Here is a 9,173-nt window from a genome sequence, read left to right as displayed (position 1 = left end):
ACGAATTACAAAGAATTTGACTTAGATCTCGACCCCCAAAACGACAACACTTTGGAGCTGAAAGTAGATAAGGATACCGTGTAAATCGGCCTCGATCCCGATAAGCTGGAGCAAAAAGCCAGAATCGGTTCAAAATTGACTGGCCATGAGAAAAAAATTGTTTAAGAAGTTTTATGGGCCAACAAGGATGTGTTCGTTGGGTCTGTAGAAATCATGCCCAAGATTGATCATTCTGTCATTTGCCACTGCTTTTACTTGGAACCAACTGCCATACTAGTTATCTAGCCTAAGTGAAATTACGGAACACAGTGGAGCAAGATCATAGAAGTTGAGATCGACAAGCTTAAGGATACCTACTTCATTGTCGAGGTGCACCATCTGGACTAGCTAGCGAACGTGGTACTGGTGCAAAAGAAAAAGGACAAGTGAAGAGTGTATGTGGACTTCACAGGCCTAAACAACTACTCCGGATACAATTAGATAACGTTGTACGAGCCAGACATGGAAGCGACATCCTTCGTTATTGATTGAGATACGTACTGCTACAAGATTATGCCCTTTGATCTTAAAAATGTAAGGGTAACATACCAAAGACTCGTCAACCGAATCTTCAAAGAAAAAATCGGAGACATGGTGGAAGTTTATATAGATGACATGGTTGTCAAGAGCAAGGAAAAGAAGGACCACATAGTCCACCCTTAAGAATCGTTCGACCTACTCCGAAAATACAACACAAAGCTGAATCCGAAGGAATGCACATTTGAAGTAGCATCAAGCAAATTTCTGGGATGCCTGGTTACCAAACATGGAATCAAAGCCAATCATGGAGACCAGTTCGCTAAGAACCATGAAGGAGATACATAGCTTGACGGAAAGAGCAGTTGCTATCAGTCATTTTCATTCGTGTTCCATCGATAAATGCAAGCCCTTCTTCATTACAATAAAGAAAAGTAAAGGCCTGCTCTCGACAGACAAGTGTGAAGAGGCCTTTACAAAATTGAAGGAGTACTTGTCTAAATCCCCACTAATGTACAAATTGATCGACGGAGAAGATTTGTACTTATACTTAGTAGTATGAGACTGTGTAGTAAGCATGGCTCTAATTCGAGAAGACTTAGGGGAGCATAAACCGGTGTACTACGTGTCAAAAGTTATTCTTGCACTGGTTACAATAGCCAGAAAGTTTGGACCATACTTCCAATCATTCAGGCTAGTCTACATGACGGAATACCCTCTACAATTCATTCTGCACAGTCCTATGAGAACCCGTGTTTTTAAATATATTTGTTATTATTATTATTATTAAATAATATTATAGTAGTGTTTCTTTTATGTACATGTATTTTTATTTGCTTATATCACTAATTTATATTGTACGTTTACATGATACTTTTAGTTAGTTATTATTTTATTTTAATATTTTATCCTTATGAGTTATACTTGATGTAATTAGTACTACCAATTGTTAGAGTGAAGCATGAATGCTAGGTAAGCACAGATACTACATAAGTGGACGTGGCTAGTTAGAATATTGGAGGTGGAGTCTATGACAAGCTAGTTGTCAATGTGGTTACACTTCCATGCATTTAGACAGACTATGCTTAATTTAGCAGGAGGTGGCAAATAAAGTTAAGCAGGAGGTGTTATGTTTCAAAAGCCATTTGTTATCTTAGGTTGACACCTCTTGTACATGCAGATGGATAGTCATTAGATGAGTCTAAGCTTATCAATTGCTACCAAAAATCAATCATAGTCATTTGCTAGCCGCCTCTTTTAGTATAAATAGGAGTAGTTCCTTTTTTTTTTTACAGAGAACCGTAGCATGCAATGCATGCAACGTAGGCGGGGATGGATATAGACTGACATGGAAAATATGAGGAGTATGCGGTGCATGCAATAAGAGTTCATGTAGAGATTATATATATATATAGACTAGAAAAGAAATAAGAGTGGAAGAAATACATGGCTATCAAGGAGCTTGCTCAAGTACGTGGAGCCTAGCTATTATGGTAGTGACGTGGAATCTTCGTTTTAGCTTGGAATCCAGGTAGGGGAAATATGGCAATCCTTTACGGAAATTAATTTTATTAAATTTCATGAAGTGTTATAATATCCTTTATCTTTTTTATTGATTAATGTGGTTGGATATTAATTGGCTAATTGCTTCAGTTGAGTGTTTACTTGTTATTGGTTATGGAATTATTGTTGAAATCAATATTCGTTGAGAATATACTGTGATACATGTGAAAGATGGGATGACATTATTAGTGCATCATTCATGTTGATGTGGTTGGAATGTTGAGATTGGTCTGGAATGAGGGTAATTGGAAATGATCTTTTGTGTAGTTGAATCTATTCATTGTGAACCAGGTCTCAGGCGAGCTCGGTGTGCACATTAGAATAGGATATAGGCCGAATAAATTGTCAATGTGGGCAATTTGGGTTGGAGATCAATGAATTAGATAAGATGACTAACAAAAAGGGTTTATTAACCTTGATATCTTATGAGGTTGTATAATAGAATATTCGAACCCCCACTGCAGTAGTAAAATGCATGGTAGGAGATGTGCATGCCTTCGTGTTTTATTATATGAGTTAATGAGAATAGTTGAAGAGGTTGCATTCATGAATTATTATCAATAATGATTTGATATTTGGCTATATGATTTCATGACACTTAATTTAATATTGTCAATTTACTGTGATAAGGTTATGTATTTATTGAGCTGTTTAAGCTCATCCCTTTATAGTTATGCAGGTATACGAACTAGACATTCAAAAGAATAGACATGATGGGATCGGATTAGATGTGAGAATAGAATGTTTATTCATCTATTTATGGTAGGTTGTAAAGAATTCTTGATTTCTTTAAGAATCATGAATTATTTTTATAAGAGGAATTTATTTTCCAACCCGTTTCAATTTCATTTTAATTATTTAGTTTTTAACTCACGTTTCAGATTCGGGTTCGAGTTTTTATTGTCGACCCCGAGTCCGGGGCGTGACAAGCCCCGATGCATCATCTAGGGTCACTAAGTGGGCCATTGAATTGGAACAGCATGACATCATATACCGTACTAAGACTTCGATCAAAGCACAACACTGGCAGGTTTTATAGACGGGTTCACTCTAGCAACACAAGAAATTGTAGACTTGCCAGACCCCCGGAGCATGCCATGTTAAACCCCACCCTCAAAAGTTTTGTAATTAGACAAATTCCTTAAAAGTTTATAGAATCTTGCAATTTTGTCCCCTATCCTAATCTAAATCCGAACCCTTCATCTAGATTTCCCTCATCCCTCATGCTGCCATGTGGCAGCCTTCTAACTTACTTATCCCTCTCTTTTTCCCTAGTTTCTCTCTGATCTCTCACTCTTTCAGCTCTCTCACTCTTACCCATACCATTGACAACACATCACCGCCACCGTGGACCCTCTCTCTCTCACTCTCCCTCGTTTTTGTGGAGCTCGGTGAAGCCTAGAAACCTTGAACTAGCTCTGGCAAACCCCGTGAGCTTCGAGCCAGATTCCGGTCGTCTGCAGCTCTTTCACGGCGAACTAAAGGTACCAAAACTCTCTTCTTGTCTCTAATTTCATTTGGCACTTAGATCATAAGTTGAATCGTCCAAATCGCCGTCGACCGGAGCACAGGAGGCTCCAGCCTCCTTCCTGGGCGAGATACCAAACCCAGTCCTTTCAGGCCGTGACCAAACATCGGGCTTTTGGCCGTTTAAACCCCTGAGCCCAACCCTTTTATAGCCCAAACCAAAACCATTGTCGCATAGGCCTTTGGGCCGTTTAGGACCCGAGCCTTAGGCCTGTTAACCCTAAACCCAAATCCATTTAATTTAATTTAATTTATTTTCTTTTTAGAACCCAATCAAGCCTTTGGGCCGAGTTAGCACGAGCCCTTGGCCCAAATCCTTGGGTCGGGCCTTAAGCCCAAAACCCTAAACCCAGTTAACGGTCAGCATTGACTTTGACTTTAACCGATCAACGATTAACATTGACTTTTATTGACTTTTTTCGAGTCTTCGTTTGAGACCCCTCTTAGGCTAATTTCGACGTCTTGGACCCATTTTTGACGTTTGTTTTCCCAAATTCAATCGTTTGATTAAAGTTTTATTAATTGGACACTTTATGTGCTTAGGTGCGAATATTAGCAACGATTTCATCATTCCTATTTCGTACGGCTCTTCGACGACGGAGTATCTGTGAGTGGACCTCTTCTAAAATGCATGTTTTAATAGTAAAATGCATACATGATTACGTTTTATGAGATATTATGCTTACTTAGAATATTTTGAATTACCATATTTTCTATCGAACCAACATTCTTTGTAGTATATCTGATGGATGACGATATACTATTTATGAACATACTTTTACACACTTCTTTATATAAAGATGATGGATAACTTTATACTATGAAGATGATTTTGAGTTATATATATATATATATATATGTATGTATGTATATATAAACACACATACATATATACACCTATGTTTGGAAAGTCTATGTTCAATGGTTTTGTGCGTATCTAGTGGTCACATATTGACCTTCGGGTTGGGTGCTGTAGGTGCCTTCAGGCGATTGATACTTATATTGACCTTCGAGTTGGGTGTTGTAAGAGCCTATGGGCGATGATACTTATATTGACCTATGGGTTATGTGTTGTAGAAGCTTACGGGCGATTGATACTTGTGAAAGAAGTTTCTGAAGGAAGATTTCTATATGCCTTCGGGCGATACTGATAGTTAGCACACTATATACGAGACATGTTTTGTGAAAAGTTTTATGGCATGCTAGGGCTTTCGAAAAACCTACTACATATTATGCTATTGAGTTTTCATAAAACTTTGGGGGTTAGTATGTTGATAACTATTTAGTATTATATATATATATCAACTTGGTCCACTCATGTTTGTTTTGTGTTCCCTCAGGACGTAGGAACGAGGATTACGACTCGCGCTACGAGGCTTTCCCTTACCAGTGACATTGTGTTATTCTCTTTGTTTGACATCTATTGTAATGGCACTTCTCTATCTTACCTTCCACTTGTACTCTGTATTAGATGTATGCTCTGAACATGTCATGCATTATTATTATATTCATTGTTGGCAGTTGAACATTATTATTGTGATAGTACTCTCATACTGCATGAAAAGTCACATCCTATTATCTTGTTATAATTCATAAGTGAAATTTATATGCATGTTCACATGTTCTTAGCATTTGCATTAATTAAATGACTTTCGTCACCCTCGGGTATCGGCCAACACGTGGCCATCCCGATGTCCCAAGGACATTGGGATCAGGGTGTGTCATGCCAGAAATCCTCACTTTCGGCAGACCCTCAGAGCATGTTATAAACGAGACTAGGGCAGAAATGGTCTTGATGACACCAGACGGCTCCATACTTGAACATGCTTTCAAGCTTGGATTCAAGGCAAGTAATAACAAAGCAGAATAGAAAGCACTTTTCGCGGGACTCTGGGGGCGGAAAAGCTCTAAGTGAAAGAATTGTGAATCCATTGTGACTCGATAATCATAGTTAACCAAGTCATGGGGGACTTCGCCACTCATCATTCCGCGACAGGACTCTACCTGAACAAAGTCAAAGCGCTACTCGAGAAATTCAAAAAGTATAATATCACCCAAGTCTGAAGAGGAGAAAATAGCCATGCCGATGCACTGGCAAACATAACATCAAATGTCGACTATTATCTCTGATAAACGATCCATTTTGAGTACCTTACTGTTCCGAGCATCCATGAGTCAGAACCAGAGGTAGTTGCTGTTATTGATGCTAGAGAAAATTGAATGGACGAAATAATCAACTACATACGAAAAGGAAAACAACCAGAGGATTGCTACTTAACTAGAAAATTGGTCCAAAATGCTTCAAGATACGCAGTCATTAGTGGGAAGCTTTATCAACGCTCTTATTCTGGACCTAATACATTGTGTATCGCTCCAACAGTAGGCTTAAAGATCTTGAGCAATATCCATACCAGAGTAAGTGGCAACCACACAAGAGGAAGATCGTTGGCCTAAAAGGCATTAATTGCAGGATTTTACTAGCCCACCATGCGACATGACGCTACTAGCTACGCCCAAAGTTGCAATAAATGTCAAAGGTACACCTTTATGAACCATTAACAAGTAGAGGAACTCAATATTTTGATAGGATCGTGCCCATTTATGCAATGGGATATCGACTTAGTTAGGCCCTTCAAGTAGGCTCAAGGAAACAATGAGTACCCGATAGTGGCTACATACTACTTCTCGAAATGAGTATCCGATAGTGCCAACGAGCTGCAACTCACCAGTTCCAAAGTCACATATTGGTACAAGGAATTGGGAATCCGTCATCTCATTTCCACTCCAAGATACCCATAAGGTAAAATGGACAGGTAGAAGTTTTGAACAAGACCATCCTAATGTTTGAAAAAAATGCTTGAAAAAAAAAAGTAAGTGGCCAGAAGAGTTGCCAGGAGTCTTATGGGCATATCGCACAACAATTTGAAAAGCTACGAGGTAAACACCATTCTCCATGGCTTACGAAACAGATGTCATCCCAGTCCTAGTCACGATTGTGCCAAATCTGCATACCGAATAACGAACCACCTTAGAAAACGTGCGAATCCTCAAGTCCGACCTCGACTTTGCAGAAAAATACTGGGAATGCGCTCAAGTCACCCTAGACTACACGAGAATCCATAAGCCCAACCTCGACCTCGAGGAAAAATGTCTGGAATGCGCTCAAGTTCAACTGGCCGCCTACCAGCAGTAGATCCAATCATACTACAACAAAAGTTAACATATATTTGTTATTTGAGGTAGATTCCTATTACCTTTTATTTCAAATGGTATTATCTTTTCTTCATCTTTGGGTTCAAAAGTCAACATAGTTATTAGGTTGGTTCAAAAGTCATCATAGTTATTAGGTTAAGTCTAGTATTATCTTTTCTCCATTTTTATTTCTTTTATACTTATGTTTTATGATTTCATGCATATGAGAAATTCGAATAAATCTACTTAATATCTTCTAACCAAAAACTAAGATACTTACATAAATTATCTGCATAACATACGAATCTAACTCAAATAACAAATATATGAATGTATATTATACCTATAAGGCAGATATGAAATTAACTAAAAGGTACAAAAACATAATATACCTACCATCAAGACACATTAATTTGTAATACAGGTTGATTATGAAAAAGAATATGTCATTAGGTAGATAAATACAATTAACTTGTGATATAGGTTTATTATAAAAATTAAAAATAAAATCTATAATAGGGTTTAGAGCACGAAGAAGAACAAGAAATAACAAAAAAAAGGGAAAAAAAATAATAAGAAATAATTGAGAAGAAATTTAATTTTTATAGAAGAGATAATTATTGATAATAAATAATCCTAAACTTAAGAGATTGGACTTATTTTAATAAACTAGATTATTCATAATATTGACTTGAAAACTTGGTTGTAGAAGCCAACTAAAATGCATTAAGCAGCAAAAAAAAATCTAGCCGCAAAAAATTGGGTATAACTCGTCAATAAAACCATCAAACAATAAATAATTTGTTATGGAAAATATTCTCAATTTGGTCTTGATACCATTTGTAAGACTAAATTGACCTTTAAAAACAGCAAAGAGGATGAAATCATAGCCAGCTTTAATTGTAAGTTTTTCCTCTCTTGCAAAAATAATATGCTCGACTTACAATATGTATAATAAAGCACTATAATTGGTTTTAACTCTTTTATAAGACCTTTTCATACCAATTTGAAACACTATAATTGATTTTTAACTTCACTATCATATTCATATTTTAACACAAGAGACAGACAATGACACACCCCGACCCGGAAAGTTCACTTGGACTCCAAATCGAGTTGTGTTGGCCGACACCTAGAGGGTGACGAAGCCATAAAGTATAGTGATGTGGGAAATGTGAATAAATTTAAACCTAAAAGTGACTAAATACGAGAGTGCGCTGTGAGCGGGAATGAACCCATTTCACACGTGATGCCAAAGCATAAGTAAAGTACAGTAGAGAGGATTGAGAATCATACCCTTGAAGGTAATCTCCAATACCAAGATTTGCCATGAATCCTCGTCGATAAGAAAACTCAGCTAATAAAACCTGAAGGGTGAAACAAAACAAAGGTGAGTGGCCCTGGAAATAAAATTTTAATAAAAACCTTTTAAAACGTCATAATCCCTAGCTGTAACACCTATATAGTTTCCAGGAAATCATACAACGTACCAATGTGAAATCAAAAGTATATCAACATGAAAACCATAAATATACCACGACACAGCATCTCATCAACAATATAAATAATCATGTGCTTAACAATCTATATTAGCACGCAAGTCGGAGTCACTTAACGTGACATGTACGACTAGACCCATAGCTCATCAATCAATGCTAGCACATAAGTCAGAGTCACCTCTTATGACCTGTACGACTCATCCATAGCTCATTAATCAATGTTAGCACATAAGTCGGAGTCACCTTTTGTGACCTATACAACTTACCAATATCTCATCAATCAATGCTAGCACATAAGTCAAAGTCACCTCTTGTGACCTGTACGACTGAATCTATAGCTCAATAAGTATACCTGCATATGAGTTGGAACCACCTAAAGTGGTTTGTACGACAGTACTGGGTGTAAATAAATACACTCAAGTGATACGATCACATGAAGACTGTGCGAATAATCGTAGGTCACTTATGAGTCGGAACCACCTAAAGTGGTCTGTACGATAGGACTGTGCACCTACCTTGGATCCAAGGTGAGCGTAAGGTGCGGGAGGTGAACATCACGTGAAGGACTGTGCCCTGGCCATAGGCAGGAACACTAACACTAGTGTGCAGGTTTATGAGCTCTCAATGCATCTCAACATAACATGTACAACTCATGAGCAACATGTACGATAGTATCGGAGTTGCTTATCATTGCAACATGTACGACAAGGTCGGAGTTGCCTATCATTGCAACCTGTACGACAAGGTCGGAGTTGCATATCATTGCAACATGTACGACAATGTCGGAGTTGCCTATCATTGCAACCTGTACGACAAGGTTGGAGTTGCCTATCAATGCAACCTGTACGACAATGTCGGAGTTACCTATTAACATAA

Source organism: Malus sylvestris, chromosome 13, assembly GCF_916048215.2.
Source record: "Malus sylvestris chromosome 13, drMalSylv7.2, whole genome shotgun sequence".
Taxonomy (NCBI): Eukaryota; Viridiplantae; Streptophyta; class Magnoliopsida; order Rosales; family Rosaceae; genus Malus; species Malus sylvestris.
Note: the sequence above shows the minus strand (reverse complement) of the source record.